Source organism: Schistocerca americana, chromosome 3 (assembly GCF_021461395.2).
Source record: "Schistocerca americana isolate TAMUIC-IGC-003095 chromosome 3, iqSchAmer2.1, whole genome shotgun sequence".
Lineage (NCBI taxonomy): Eukaryota > Metazoa > Arthropoda > Insecta > Orthoptera > Acrididae > Schistocerca > Schistocerca americana.
This window is the reverse complement of record NC_060121.1, coordinates 414627160-414644587: the sequence shown is the minus strand read 5'-3', so window position 1 is coordinate 414644587 and position 17428 is coordinate 414627160. Positions and strand designations below refer to the sequence as shown.

The following is a 17428-nucleotide window of genomic DNA, read 5'->3' as shown; positions in this document are numbered from 1 at the left end:
TAGAAAAACTGAGAAAGGACATCGGACAGCTAACACAATTTATAAGAAATGAAATGTCAGAAAAAAAACGAAAAAGGTTAGGTAAAATCTCACAACAAGAAGCGATAGAGCAATTAGATGAAAAGAAACAGAAATTACAAGCATTGGCCAAACGACTTAGAAGATACAAAAATAGTGAAAATAGAAGGAAACAAAACCAAACATTCAACACAAACCAAAAGAAATTTTACCAGACAATAGATAACACACACATTAAAATAGACAATCCACCAAACATAACAGACATGGAACACTTCTGGAACAACATATGGTCAAAACCGGTACATCATAACAGGCATGCACGGTGGATACAAGCAGAAACAGACACATACAAGATGATACCACAAATGCCTGAAGTGATAATTTTGCAACATGAAGTCACCCAAGCAATTAATTCTACTCACAATTGGAAAGCCCCTGGAAAAGATAAAATAGCAAATTTCTGGCTAAAGAAGTTCACCTCAACACATTCACATCTAACTAAATTATTTAACAGTTACATTGCAGACCCATACACATTCCCTGATACACTTACACATGGAATAACTTATCTGAAACCTAAAGATCAAGCAGACACAGCAAACCCAGCAAAATATCGCCCCATAACATGCCTACCAACAATATACAAAATATTAACTTCAGTCATTACACAGGAATTAATGACACACACAACACAGAACAAAATTATAAATGAAGAACAAAAAGGCTGCTGCAAAGGAGCACAAGGATGTAAAGAGCAACTGATAATAGATGCAGAGGTGACTTATCAAGCTAAAACCAAACAAAGGTCACTACACTATGCATACATTGATTACCAAAAAGCTTTTGATAGTGTACCCCACTCATGGTTACTACAAATATTGGAAATATACAAAGTGGATCCTAAATTGATACAGTTCGTAAACATAGTAATGAAAAATTGGAAAACCACACTTAATATCCAAACAAATTCAAATAATATCACATCACAACCAATACAGATTAAGCGTGGAATATACCAAGGAGACTCATTAAGTCCTTTCTGGTTCTGCCTTGCCCTGAACCCACTATCCAACATGCTAAATAATACAAATTATGGATACAATATTACTGGAACATACCCACACAAAATCACACATTTGCTATACATGGATGATCTAAAACTACTGGCAGCAACAAATCAACAACTCAACCAATTACTAAAGATAACAGAAGTATTCAGCAATGATATAAATATGGCTTTTGGAACAGACAAATGTAAGAAAAATAGCATAGTCAAGGGAAAACACACTAAACAAGAAGATTACATACTGGATAACCACAGCGACTGCATAGAAGCGATGGAAAAAACAGATGCCTATAAATATCTAGGATACAGACAAAAAATAGGAATAGACAATACAAATATTAAAGAAGAACTAAAAGAAAAATATAGACAAAGACTAACAAAAATACTGAAAACAGAATTGACAGCAAGAAACAAGACAAAAGCTATAAATACTTATGCTATACCAATATTGACCTACTCATTTGGAGTAGTGAAATGGGGTAACACAGACCTAGAAGCCCTCAATACACTTACACGATCACAATGCCACAAATATAGAATACATCACATACATTCAGCAACAGAAAGATTCACATTAAGCAGAAAGGAAGGAGGAAGGGGATTTGTCGACATAAAAAACCTACATTATGGACAGGTAGACAATTTAAGAAAATTCTTTATAGAACGAGCAGTAACTAGCAAAATACACAAAGCAATCACTCATATAAATACTTCGGCTACACCACTGCAACTTCATAACCACTTCTACAACCCTTTAGATCACATAACATCAACAGACACGAAGAAAATAAATTGGAAAAAGAAAACACTACATGGCAAGCACCCGTATCATCTAACACAGCCACACATCGATCAAGACGCATCCAACACATGGCTAAGAAAAGGCAATATATACAGTGAGACGGAAGGATTCATGATTGCAATACAGGATCAAACAATAAACACCAGATATTACAGCAAGCATATTATTAAAGATCCCAATACCACAACAGATAAATGCAGACTTTGCAAACAACAAATAGAAACAGTAGATCACATCACAAGCGGATGTACAATACTACCAAATACAGAATACCCCAGAAGACATGACAATGTAGCAAAAATAATACATCAACAGCTTGCCTTACAACATAAACTTATAAAACAACATGTTCCCACATACAAGTATGCACCACAAAATGTACTGGAGAATGATGAATACAAATTATACTGGAACAGAACCATTATAACAGATAAAACAATACCACATAACAAACCTGACATCATACTCACCAATAAAAAGAAGAAAGTAACACAACTAATCAAAATATCCATACCCAGTACAACAAATATACAGAAGAAAACAGGAGAAAAAATTGAAAAATACATCCAACTGGCTGAGGAAGTCAAGGACATGTGTCATCAGGATAAAGTTGACATTATACCAATTATACTATCAACTACAGGAGTCATACCACACAATATCCACCAGTACATCAATGCAATACAGCTACATCCAAACTTATATATACAACTACAGAAATCTGTAATTATTGATACATGTTCAATTACCCGAAAGTTCCTAAATGCAATATAACACATACCATACAGTTAAAAGGAAGTGACGCTTGATCAAGGTCCGTGTCACTTTCCATTTTTAACCAGACTTAACGTCTGAGAAAGTAAAGAAATAATAATATTGTCATTATTAAATACTTCTCGCTCTGAATTTCATTAAAAAATGGAACATGAAATGTTTCCTTAGGATAAAGTGGCTTGGTTACAAGAATTCCATGATTTCAAAATTTAAAATAATACACGCACCAAATTCTGTTTACATTTCTACATTGGACTTCATTAAATAAAAATATGAAGGTTCTATGTGACAAACATAGCTAATTATCATCTCAGTGACATGACAGCAGTGGTGGTTGAACAGATTGCAACCAAGCCAGCTAAATCTGTCACAGAAACTCACCATTTCTTCTACCGGATGAACTGTTAAAATATAATATTGTGATTAAAGTGAATAGAACCACAATGCAGTGGATTCCTTACATGGACCACATATGTCCATATTGTTCTTTCAAATTAAGCTATTACAGACCAAGAAAGAAAAGAAAAGTATCTTTGAGTCCTTAGAGTTTTCTGAATTGTGCAGGTGGGATTTCTTGTTGCAACATATTCTTCATTTTTGTAATTTAGAGTTTTCATGATTTTAAGATCTAAAATGGTCACAATAGTGCAGTACTGGTACCCACCATAGATACCACACTGTGGTATAGTATGAAAATTTCATTAATCAGTCAGCATGTTAGTAAACAGTAAATACTCAATCCAAGGATTAATATGTCCTAGTCTCATCACCCAAATCATAGCTGAATAGAGTACTTCATGTTTAGAGATAGTTTTCAGACAAGCCTTACCAAGCAGAAAATGTACAGTGCCTACCATTACACGAAGCAGGATCCCTATTGTTACTGGTGTCAGAGAGGTACCTTTTTTAGGTTACAGTCAGGAATCAGGCACCCTGTTGTGAAAGAAGTTAATACAACAGAAGAGCCCCACAAAATTCTTAAGAAAGCACTGTACAGTAAGGTTATTTTATTTCATCACAGTATTAGAAATTGGATATTAAAGTAGAAGAGCTTTTGGTCTGTTTGGAAATTAGAGAGCACTGAAAAGATAGACAACCTGTACCTATCTGAGCACCACATAACCACAGAGTTAGAGTTGTCAAACATAAAAGATTACACTCCAGCTTCTTGCTCATGTAGGAGTAATATTGGAAAAGGAGGAGTTATTTCATACATTAACAGAACAAAAGTTCAAAAAGATTGAGACTAGTAGATTCTGTAGTGATTAGAAGTGTGTGCTCATGAATTAATACTGAAAAATAGTTCACTTATAATTGCAACAAGATATAGATCCCACTGGGAAATTTTGAACAGTTTATGAGGAATTTGGAGTCCTTACTAAATTATCTGTCAGACAGCACCAATCAGTTCAGAGACTGTTGTAGCTTCAATGTAGACTTCCTAAAGGATTTTGTTGATAAAAATGATCTGGGAGCCTTATTTTGATACTAAAAATTGGTGTCACTAATTAACTTTACTACAAATTTCATAAAGAGAGTAAGATTCTAATTGGCAAAGTAACAAATGCTCTCCAATACACAATTTGTTAGCGTAAATAATACAGTGTCTTACAGTATAGGTACTCCTCAGTGGAAACTGGAATAAATAATGACTTGATGACAAATATTTTTAAGAACAGTGTACAAGAGATGACCTGGCACAAAATTTATAAGAAAGCAAATGCTAACATAAAAATTAATCTATGCCATGATAATTTCGTATCAATTGAAAATAGTTTTCCATGTAACTGATCAGAAATAACATTAAACAGTCATGTAACAAAGCATGTATCACTAGAGGGATTAAAGTATGTTGTGAAAGGAAAAGGTAAATGTATCTGTTGGCACCAACAAGTGAAAATTCTGCAGTAATTGCAAATTAGGAAAACTACTTACAATTCCTAAGAAAAAAGTAAAAAAATATCAAAGAACATGCACAATATTACAAAAATCAATAATTCTGACAACAGACTTATATCTACACTGAAGCACCAAAAAAACTGGTATAGGCATGCATATTCAAATGCAGATATATGTAAACAGGCAGAATACAGAACTGCAGTCAGTAGTGCCTATATAAGACAACAAGTGTCTGGCGCAGTTGTTAGATCAGTTGCAGCTGCTACAGTGGCAGGTTATGAAGATTGCTACAATGGCAGGTTATGAAGATTTAAGTGAATTTGAATGTGGTGTTACAGTCGGTGCATGAGCAATGGAACACAGAATCTCCGAGGTATCGATGAGCTGGGGATTTTCCCATAAGACCATTTTACAAGTGTACCATGAATATCAGGAATCCAGTAAAACATCAAATGTCCGACATCGCTGCAGCTGGAAAAAGATCTTGTGAGAATGGGAACAATGACATCTGAAGAGATTAGTTCAACATGACAGAAGTGCAACCATTCCTCAAAATGCTACAGATTTCAGTGCTGGGCCATCAACAAGTGTTAATGTGCAAACCATTCAACAAAACGTCATTGATATGGGCTTTTGGAGCTGGAGACCCACTTGTGTACCTTTGATGATTGCACGACACAAAGCTTTATGCCTCACCTGGGCCTGTCAGCACTGATGTTAGACTGTTGATGACTAGAAACATGTTACCTGGCCAGATGAGTCTCATTTCAAATTGTATTGAGCGGATGGACATGTATGGGTATGGAGAAAACCTCATGAATCCATGGACACTGCATGTCAGCAGAGGACTGTTCAAGTTGATGGTGGCTCTATAATGGTGTGGAGTGTGTGCAGTTGAAGTTATAAAGGACCCCTGATACATCTAGATATGACTCTTGACAGGTGACACATAAGTAAGCATCCTGTCTGATCACCTGCATCCATTTATGTCCATTGTGCGTTCTGGCAGTCTTGAGCAATTCCAGTAGGACAGTGTGACACCCCATGTGTTCAGAAGTACTACAGTGTGGCTCCAGGAACACTCTTCTGATTTTAAACACTTCTGCTGGACACCAAACTCTCCAGAAATGAACATTATTGAGCATATTTTGGATGCCTTGCAACGTGCTGTCCAGAAGAGATCTCCACCCTGTTGTTCTCTTATGGATGTATGGACAGTCCTGGAGGATTCATGGTGTCAATTCCCTCCAGCACTACTTCAGACATTAGTTGAGTCCATGCCATGTCATGTGGTGACACTTCTGCATGCTCGTGGGGATCCTACATGATATTATGCAGGTGTACCAGTTTCTTTGGCTCTTCAGTGTATTTGGACTCTAGTGAAAAGAAGACCACAGAATAGGATAACATCAGTATTGATTACAATGTAAGGACTATAAATAATACGAGGTGTGTTTTTTAAGTAAGTACCATTTCAAAATTTAAAAAACATTATTTTTACATGAAAGCCTGTACCTTAATCTACTTTTCTACATAATTTCCGTCAATATTGAGGCACTTGTCATAACGTTGTACCAGTTTTTGAATACCCTCCTCATAGAAGTCTGCCGCCTGACTTGTTAACCACTGCATCATGTGCACAGTTTTTTGGGACAGAAAAGAAGTATTGCTTGTGAAAATTCTGCCTCATAATGAGACAATCAATACAGCAGCTTACTGTAAGACATTGCATAATCTGTGCCGTTCAACTCAGAACAAAAGACGTGGCAAGTTGAGCAATGGCATCATTTTGCTGCAAGACAATGCCCGTCCATATGTGGCGAATCGGACCAAAGATTTCATCACATCTTTTGGATGGGAAACTCTAGATCATCCTCCATACAGCCCCGAACTTGTGCCCAGTGACTACCATCTGTTCCTGCACTTGAAGAAACACCTGGGCGGTCAGCGTCTTCAAGACGGTGATGAAGTCAAAACAGTGGTGATGCAGTGGTTAACAAGTCAGGCGGCAGACTTCTGTGAGGAGGGTACTCAAATACTGGTACAACGTTATAACAAGTGCCTCAATATTGACGGAAATTATGTAGAAAAGTAGATTAAGGTACAGGCTTTCATGTAAAAATAAAATTATTGAGATATCTTAGCATGTCTTTTTTTAATTTCAAAATGGTACTTACTTAAAAAAACACACCTCATACATCACAGGTTGCAGGTATGTTTAAAATGATTTCTTAAATATAGCAGAAAATATAAGGACAAAGTTTTCAAGAGAAAATTTAAAACATGTTGAAAAAGCAACTCACATAAAATTCTATCCTATAGGTATCTCACCCACTTCTCCTTTTGAAAGTAACGAGATTACATATTCTCTCAGAAATGAAAGGTAATCTGGATTTGATGGTGTTTCCAACAGAAAATTAAAGACTTGTTCCTGTATAATAAGTGCTGTCTTCTCCGAAATATGTAATTTATCATCACCTCAAGGCATTTTCCCAGAGAGATTGAAGTATGCCATTGTTAAACCCTTCTGTAAGAATGGTGATAGGAGAGATGTCAATAACTATCCACCCATTTCATTACTGATATCGTTTTCCAAAATTTTGGAGGGAGTGATGTACTCTAGAATGGTATACCTCTTGTTCAACAATAAGACCCTCACTAAATCACAGTTCAGATTTCAAAAGAGATGCTTAACTGAGAAAGCAACTTACACATTCTCTCACCATATTTCACAAGCAGTAAGTAACAAAGTAGCATGTGTTAGTATTTACTGTGACCTACCAAGGCATTTGACTGTGTGACTCACAATATTTTCCCAGATAAATTGGGTTATAGCCAACCAATGAATGTCATATCTAACCAAATGAATGCAGAAAGTTGTACTTAATAATTTGATCAGTGTAAGAAGGAAGACTCATCTGACTGGTGAGAAATCACTTTTATGGTTCCATGAGTCTAAATCTTAGGTCCACTGTTGTTTCTCATCTATGTGAACAACCTATTTAATATACAGCAAGCCAATTAGCTCTTTTTGTGGATGACACTAGTACTATAATGAATTCATTTATACATACAGCAACAGAAGAAAAGTTGAGTCATGTTGTTAAAAATATTGTTGAGTGTACTCTGTGAATGGTCTCAATCTCAATTTCAGAAAGACAACATAATCAGTTCTACACATATAGAGCTACTACACCAATAATAAATGTATCGTATGGTGAGAAAATAATGACTAGGGTGGAAACTTCAAAGATTTTAGGTGTCCTCCATGATGAGAATTAAAACTGGAACTCAGAAAACCAGTTAGTTCAACCATACTTGCACGTCCAATCATTGTAAATTTTGGAGATGAACAAATCAGTAAATTGACATGTTTTGAATATTTTCATTCAGTAATGTCATCTTTTTATTTTTTTATTGTGTCAATAATGTCGTATGGAAAAACATTCAGAGAGTAATTTTTCTTTAAGAAAGAACATTTTCCTTGCTCAAAAAAGTAATGGAAGAACAATATGCTGTGCTCACCCACAATCATCTTATAGACATCTGTTTAAGGGATGGCAGTTTGACTACTGCCTCACAGTATATTTATTCCCTCATGAAATTTGTTGTGAATGTTCCACAGCAGTTCAACAGGAACACTGATATACCCAAGTACCAGACCAGAAGAAAAAATGATGTTCATTACTCCACATTAAGGTTTTCTTTAGCATAAAATAGTTTCACAATGCTACCACAAAATTTTTGATCACCTACCCTCTGATGTAGGTCTGACAGACAGCAGAGTTAAATTTGAAAACAATCTGAAACAGTTTTTCCTTTTACAGAATAATTTACATTTTTGTATTGAGTAACAGATCATGGGTAGGAAGTACTAACTCATATCTGTATTTGAAGAGACAATTAAACATCACTAGAACATCCTGTATCATTTCAACAAGGAGCAGACAAGACTCATAGACAATACAACATCTGCACAACATTATTCAAATAATGGTGGTAGTTGTGCATGGCTCAAAGAATTGTTTTTACTAACTTGGGTTGTGCAGTGTGGCTATTACCAATTTTCCTGTTTTATTTTTATTCATTTATCATCTCATGTTCTTTGCAACTATTTGAGCCTAATGTACTTTGTCATGGCATGCTTTGTCATGGCATGTATCCCACATGTACAGTTCACAGGATACCAAAAGACCTTACTTAATAATAACAACAACAACAATAATAATAATAACATAATAATAATAATAATGATAATGAGAGAGAACTGAAATACAAGCAACACAAAAATGCACACAAATCAGTAGGCTGTGCTTCAGTTAATTACATTACATTAGATTTACTTTCATTCCGATTGATCCATAGTGAGGAGGTCCTCCAGGATGCAGAACATGTCAGAAAAACAACAATACATGACAAATATTTACAACTAAAACAAATAAGCTAATGTACCATTGCACAGGTCCCAAGTGGAATGATCGTCATTTTTTAATGAACACTATATGAAATAGTCAGTTTACAAATACTAATGCACTGAATTTAAAATAAAAAAGTTTTTTATTTATTTATAAGGTAATAAACATGTAATACAACTACTATAACACTTATTTACAATGAACACATTACTGCACTGAAATGGTGCAGAAGTGAGATTGTACTTGCGCCCGCGCGCTCACACACACACACACACACACACATTTACACATTTACAATGAATGCATTACTGCACTGAAATTGTGCAGAAGTTATATTGTATACACAAATCAGTTGGTTTTACTGAGAAATTCGTCAATGGAGTAGGAGTTGGCTACCAATAAATCCTTTAGGCTTCTCTTAAACTGAATTTCATTGGTTGTTAAGCTTTTTATGGCTGTTGGCAAGTTATTGAAAATGTGTGTTCCTGAATAATGCACACCTTTTTGTACAAGACTAAGTGACTTTAAATCCTTGTGAAGATTATTCTTATTTCTTGTATTGATTCCATGAATTGAGCTGTTGGTCTGAAAAAGTGATATATTTTTAATGACAAATTTCATTAAGGAATAAATATATTGGGAAGCAGTAGTTAGTATCCCTAGTTCCCTAAACAGGCTTCTGTAGGATGTTCTTGAGTTCACACCACATATAACTCTTACTGCACGTTTTTGTGCCCAGAAAACTTTAGCTTGGCTTGATGAATTACCCCAAAAAATAATCCCATATGACATTATGGAATGAAAGTAAGCATAGTATGCCAGCTTTTTCATTTTTATATCCCCTATGTCTGACACAATTCACATTGCAAATAGAGATTTGTTAAGATGCTTCATATATGGATACACACATGTGTTATTAATTTGTTTATAGAATGCTATAGTGAACAGTGTGATAAAGAGTTAGATTCCTATTGCAGTGTACCTTACCAAGAACCGATATGTGTCATATACTGAAATAAAATATTCTGTATCTTCTGCATGTTGTTTCTTATTTTTATGTGAATCTCATAGGTGCATATAATGACAGCAGTAAATCTCAGTATTCATATTAAAAGAGAGTGTGATTTACTGTTGTTGATCATAATATGGTTGATATATTAATAACTGTCTGCTTTATCAGCAGTCATTTTTTTCTTATCTTGGACTAAATGAAAGCAGTAAGTGTTTAGCCCATATATGTGATAAGATACACACACTTACATACAAAGTCATTGTTTCAGCTTGTCATTTAGATTCTGAATTTCCTTGTGACATGTACCATACCTCACAATAATGCGTGCTGCTCTTTGCAGTAATTCATGTGTGAACAAATTGTGCACACAGTATACTGGTGGTGGCAGATATGTTGTCAGAGCAGTGGTACTGTTTGTCTGCACACTGGTTGTCATCTTGCAGGTCTGTTTCCTGCACTTTTTATATAGTTGTTTCATGGTAAAAAAAAGTTTAGTGTAAATTTTACTAATTACTACATGTCTTAACAAGGATAATGAATAGATATTAGATTGAAAATTTAGCACATATAGCTGTTAAAATGTTTAACAAGAAATATGCAGTGGCTTTATAGGTTTATGTGGAACATATTATATATTGTCCTGTCTACTCTCCATCATTGGATTTTATCATACACAACCTGGACTGCATTTGTATGCTTCTATTTGATAGGTAATATCTAGAAGCATTCACTCTGATCAAAGCAGTATCTGTCCATTTCCTGTGGTTAACAATGAGCGTACTTGGCCTTTTTCTAAAGTAGGTCGTTTTGAAATGACAAGCTGCAGAATAAACGTGGTCCCAGTTGAGACATGTACTAGCACAGAAAAACACTACAGCTTGGCGATGAACATGGAAACAAGAAATGGTTCCCAGCCAGTAATTGAAAACATTGGCTACCCAAGAAGATGGATATTTTCCCAAAAGCATTTACATCTACATATATATTCTTCATAATCTGCTTTATGGTTTGTGGCAGAGGTTTCTTATGCTACCACTATCATTTCACCCCTCTCTGTTTCTTAGACATTAAAAATAAATACTATCAATACATAATCAAATATAGATGCATTAGACATTTGTGACAGTCATAGTATTTACCACCAATAGTCCAGTTAATAATGTAGGAACACTGAAGAAAATACAAAAATAAGATTGTTCAAAATTCGTTATTCTTCCATTACTGACAGTATTACAGTAGATCATTAAAGTTTTATGCTAATTTGAAAGAAATCTCCCTCAAGCTATTAAGTCACATAAATAACTTAAGGAGTTAAGGTAACAACTCACTAAGTAATTGAGGTCCTGAATCTTTGTTAGGCACATATATGTTTCACGATCGGGAACAAAAACTATTAATGAGTAAATGTGCTAGGAAGTGAGTGTAAGAATCCCAAGATGCTTAAAAAGGGTTTTGCAAAAGATACAGTTATCTAGTTTACACAGTATTCTTACTGCTGAAGAAACATGTTATTTACATTATGTGCAATTCCCCAGAATAATAATAATAATATATGACGGTAGTATCTGTTCCCGAAAGAACAGTTACCGTGGATGACCATGCAGCTTTGCTAGAAATGAAATGATAATTAAATGGACACCCTAGCTGCAAGCAGGCGTTGATACACTTCATTGGGGACATGTTGAAAATGTGTGCCCCGACCGGGACTCGAACCCTGGATCTCCTGCTTACATGGCAGACGCTCTATCCAACTGAGCCACCGCGGGCACAGAGGATAGTGTGTCTGCAGGGACTTATCCCTTAAATATAGTTAAAATATGGGTTCCTGGCCTTTGACCTTCTTGTGCGAACGCACACGCTATGCCCGAACTCGTACGGGACTTGATAGATTAATCTGCCACGAGTAATGAGTATGATGGGCAAACATCTATTAGGCGCACTACGAATGTAGTGTTGTGGGCATGTTGGGAATGTGGATCTCACGGGGAGCGTGCAAGGGATAAGTCCCTGCAGACGCACTATCCTCTGTGCCTGCGGTGGCTCAGTTGGATAGAGCGTCTGCCATGTAAGCAGGAGATCCTGGGTTCGAGTCCCGGTCGGGGCACACATTTTCAACATGTCCCCAATGAAGTGTATCAACGCCTGCTTGCAGCTAGGGTGTCCATTTAATTATCATTTCAATAATAATAATCTTTATTTGTCCATAATAAATTTGCAGTTGTGGATATCATAATTTTTTAAAAAATATTTACAATGATCCTATCTCATAAATGTAATCAATATATACAAGTTGCTCTTAGATAGTATTATATAAATATTTATCACTACTAATATGCTCTAATGAACAAAAATATTAATGGAGTCTAGAAATCTTTTAATTAAAAACTACTTTAAATTTCCCTTAAAAACATTTCCTTAGAGTTGCTTGGTTTTATTTGGCAGTTGTCTTCTACCAGCAAGTGGACTACGATTTGTAGCTCTTTTATTATTCAGTATCCAGTGATAATCACACTGGTTCACGTTTTGTAATTATGAATTAATTCTTCATTCTCTTGTAGAAGCATAATTGTCTGAAGGACATAGAAAGAGCAAACAACCACTAAGTTATACTTGATGAAGTACTGCTACAGGACTGGCATTTACTTATATTAGCAATTATTCAAACTGCTTTCTTCTGAAGCTTTAATATCCTATCCATGTTGACTGAGGGTGCACTGCTACAATATTCATTTGCTTATTGCACATACAAATGACTTAAACCATAGCATATTTGTATAAGAAGAGGAGAAGTTATTATATTTGCAAGGTGGTTTAAAAACTAAATGTTGCAGCTATTTTTTATGTATGTAGCTGTCATGCTCTTTCCACTTAAAATGTTCATCAACCACAATACCTAAAAATTTGTATGTATTGGATGTTTCAGCCATAGATAGTAACGCAGTTTTTATATCCTCTGGAGAATGGTTATAATTTAAGAACAACTTCACCAATACAGTCTTGTTCTTACTGAAAGTAAGTTTATTCATTGGTTAGATATTCTGTGATCATATCAAATTTCTATTTATTGTTTTGTGATACTAGCTGTTCAGTACAGCCCCAGATAATAAGGATTATGGTCAACCTACTTCTCTAGCTTATGAGTTATGTGACTGTGTTGTGTCATAAAACTATAAGCATGAGAAACGAAAATTTCCCAATAATTGTTCCCTGTGGGACTCTATATTTGAGAGCCTAAAATGTTGATTTTACTGTTAGGATCTTACTTTCATTCTTATAATGTAGTTTAGTGGATTGTCTTCTATTTCAGAGACAAGAACTCAAGAAATTTAGTGGCTCCTCTCTTACAATGTAAGTTTCCAAATTTGATAGAAGTGCTGCATGATTCACAGTTTCAAAGATCTTAACAAATCTAGAAAAGTCCCATTGGCTTTGTTTCCCGTATTCAACCTTTTTAGCAGTTCACACAAAATGTTACTGCTGTTATTGTGGATTTCCCTTTTTGGAACCCTTGCTCTGAGTTGTTTAGTTGGTTGTATTTATAGAAGGAAGATTAAGTTTTCTCTAAAATTATTCTTAAAAGTAGACTGCCAAACACTGAAGTTAACAATTCTGGCCTGTAAACATTTATGTCAATTGTTGTTGCTCCCTTTTTATACACTGGTTGTATCTCAATGATTTTTAAAGGTCAAGAAATGTCCCCTGGCCAACTGAAATGTTTATTAAATGTGTTAAGTGGTTTTACTGATTCATTTCTGCATTCTTTAAGTAATGTGGACAATATGTCATCCCAAACACAAGGTGTTTTTATTTTGAGTTTTGACATTATTTTCATTACCCTGCATTCTATTACTCTCTGTGAGAAAAATTAGTTTATTTATACTGTTGATTAATCAGTTTGTTATCTGCATTCATTACAAAAATGCTCTATGAAGGCCTCAAACACTGTTTGTGGCTCAATCTCCAACATTTGCATTTTCTCCCAAGGTCAACACAATGAGAGATGCTTACGGGGACACAACATGCTGAACTGAACTTTCTGATTAGTATATCTATGTGTTGACTCTACTTTAACTTGTTATCCAATTGGACTTAAAGAAATTTTACATAGTGTGTTTCATTTAGTGTATGACCATTGAGGTCTTCTTCCAGAGCTAGCAGATTTGCTGGTTTAAAATTGCATAATATGATCATAGCGAGATTAAGATTCAAATAACTCATTGTGAATCGCTTGTAGGCCTGTTCAGCCATGTTCTGACCTGCCTGTTAGGATTGAGCTTGGGTCTTTGATTGCTAATATCATCAACAAACATTAAAATTTTTCAGTCACCTTTCAGAATCATAGGAAGATAATTTATGTTGATTGGAAACAACACTGGATCCTAGGCCTTTCCTTGTGACATTCAACATTTATATTTCCCTAACCTGAGGTTAGTCTCATGCCTGCAACACACCCCGTTAATGAGTGCATATGCTTTCTGTTAAGAAGGAATGGTGTTAATGCCATAAGACTTTAGTTTGCAAAGTAGAATTTTGGGATCCACACAGTCTAAGGCTTTAACAAGGATACATAATATACCAACATTGTGTTGAGTGGATTAAGCATTTCTTGGCAGGGATGACAGGGCTTATTATCTCGCATGGAGAGTCATCAGCAGATGTAAAAATAATTTCAAGTATACCCCAGAGAAGTTGGGACCCTTGCTGTTCATGTTTTATATTAATGACCTGACAGACATTATTAATAGCAATGTCAGACTTTTCATAGAAGAAATGGTGATCTACAGTGAAATGCTGCCTGAAAAAACCCGCATGCACAAATATTCAGTCAGGTGTTGATAAGATTTCAAATTGGTCCAAAGATTAGCAATTTTTTTTAAATGTTCAGAAATATAAAAATGCACTTCACAGAATAAAAAAAAAAACCAGTATCCTATGACTACAATGTTAATGACAAACAATTAGAATTGGCCAACTCATACAAATACCTAAGTGTAACAATGCGAAGATACATGAACTGGGACAATGGCATAGGCTCAGTTGTGGGTAAAACAGGTGGCAGATTCTGGTTCATAGACATAATTCTAGGGAAATGCAATCAGTCTCTAAAGGAGATTGCTTACAAAACACTTGTGCGGTCCATGCTGAAATATTGGTCAAATGTGTGGGATCCATACCACATAGAACTAATGAGCAGCACAAATGGTCACAGGTTTATTCAGCTCACAAGGAAGTGTCATGGAGATGCTGAAGAAACTAAAGTGGCAAAGACTTCAAGGCAGATGAAAGCCACTTACGAAGTTTCAAGAACCAGCTTTAAATGATGACTCTAAGAATATACTACAATCCTCTGCACATTGCTCCCATAGGGATTGCGAGGACAAAATTAGATTAATTTCAGGGTGCACTAAGAACTTGTACAATGCAATGTACCCTCTGCCATGCACCTCACAGTGGTTTGCAGATTATGGCTGTAGATTTAGATATAGATGTAGAAAATAATTTTTGTTTGGCTCTGTTAGTGTTTCATTACAGAAGTATTATGTTGCTTTCTCTGTGTAGACTCTTTGAGGAAAGTCGAACTGAGAAGTAGTAACAAATTCTACACAGTTAAATGACTTAGTGTTGTATCATCTGTAATTACAGGTGGTTTGTTTAGCTCCATTTCTGTAGTTGGGGGTTACTGCAGCACATTTAAGTCTGTCAGGAAATATGCCCTCAATGATTACAGATTTTTGCAATCTTACAAAACTTTTAAGGAGCATTTCATAACTTTTACTAAAAAGATCATGTTCAGTATATGATGCCATGTTGCAAAATAGAGTTGTCACATACTGCAGGTACATTGCAAGTGTTATGTCTGGCTTTGCACTGGAATCAACACTGTGGAGGCAAGCTCAAGTCCTTGCATACACTCTGAGCTGTGATGGACTCTGGCAAGTGGTGTATTGGTTCCAGCTGGACTAGAGTATTTCAGAGTGGCCTTGGAAGGAGGTTACACCATTTAACACATTGGACTGCTGTACTAGTAGTATTTGCTCATAGAGCTATGTACAAACACAAAGTGGAAAGTTGCAAAGTCACAATAGATCATCGACTGACCGTTACAACTGTTCTAATTCGGTACTATCACCTGGCTATTGCAGTCTGTGGATGATTATGAGATTTATCCTGAAGTGCTCTTTTTTTGTCAAACTGGCAGAACAGTCAGTGTAGGAGTTCTAGAAATGCAAGAGTGCCCACCAGCAGTGCATCTATGGTAGTATTGTGAGGATATTTCTTACTATAAAAAACATTTCATAATAATGCTGTAGTGTGGGTCCCTTTTGCATTGTCCTGAAGTATTCACAGCTCTGGGAACAGATTCTGCTGACACACCATTTTAGAGTGCTGAATGGCACAATGATTTTTTTAACTTCCTTCCAAGGCCACTTCTAACTTGTCTACATTGGCAGTGTACTGCTCGCAAGAGTCCGAGGCACTGCCCTCAGCGTAGTGGTGATTGGAGACTGCCTCTTTGATAATGGTTGCTGCACTACATCAGTCAAAATGTTGGTATTGCATGTGACTCTAAATGATGAAAAGTGTGAAGTCATCCACATAAGTACTAAAAGGAATCTATTAAATTTTGCTTACACAATAAAGCACACAAATCTAAAGGCTGTAAATTGAACTAAATACTTAGGAATTACAGTTACAAATAACTTAAACTCAAATGATTCCAGAATGAGATTTTCACTCTGCAGTGGAGTGTGCGCTGATATGAAACTTCCTGGCAGATTAAAACTGTGTGCCGGACCGAGACTCGAACTCGGGACCTTTGCCTTTCGCAGGCAAGTGCTCTACCAACTGAGCTACCCAAGCACGACTCACGCCCCGTCCTCACAGCTTTACTTCTGCCAGTACCTCGTCTCCTACCTTCCAAACTTTACAGAAGCTCTCGTGCTTGGGTAGCTCAGTTGGTAGAGCACTTGCCCGCGAAAGGCAAAGGTCCCGAGTTCGAGTCTCGGTCTGGCACACAGTTTTAATCTGCCAGGAAGTTTCTTAAACTCAAATGTCTTCGGGAAAGCAAACCAGAAACTGCAATTTACTGGCAGAACACTTAGAAAAAGATACAGGTCTACTAAAGAGATTCCCTACAGAACCCTTGTCCATCCTTTTCTGGAGTACTGTTGCGTGGTATGGGATCACATCACATTGTATTGACGGAGGACATAAAAAAAGCTCAAAGAAAGGCAGCTCATTTTGTATTATTGTGGAACAGGGGAGAGTGTCCCACAGTTATGATATGCGAATTAGGGTGGAAGTCATTAAAACAAATGCGTTTTTCATTGTGGTAGGATCTTTTCATGAAATTTAAATCACCAACTTTCTCTTCAGAGTGACAAAATATTCTGCTGGCGCCCACCTACATAGGGAGAAATAATCATCATAACACAATA

General features: G+C 36.0%; 2 non-coding genes across 2 annotated transcripts; one reads left to right on the top strand and one right to left on the bottom strand.

Moving 5' to 3' along the window:
• Window positions 1–11681: 11681 nt before the first annotated feature.
• Window positions 11682–11756, bottom strand: Trnat-ugu. The gene has a single exon. It is a non-coding gene; the product is annotated as a tRNA-Thr (tRNA).
• Window positions 11757–12018: 262 nt separating this feature from the next.
• Trnat-ugu lies at window positions 12019–12093 on the top strand. The gene has a single exon. It is a non-coding gene; the product is annotated as a tRNA-Thr (tRNA).
• Window positions 12094–17428: the final 5335 nt, after the last annotated feature.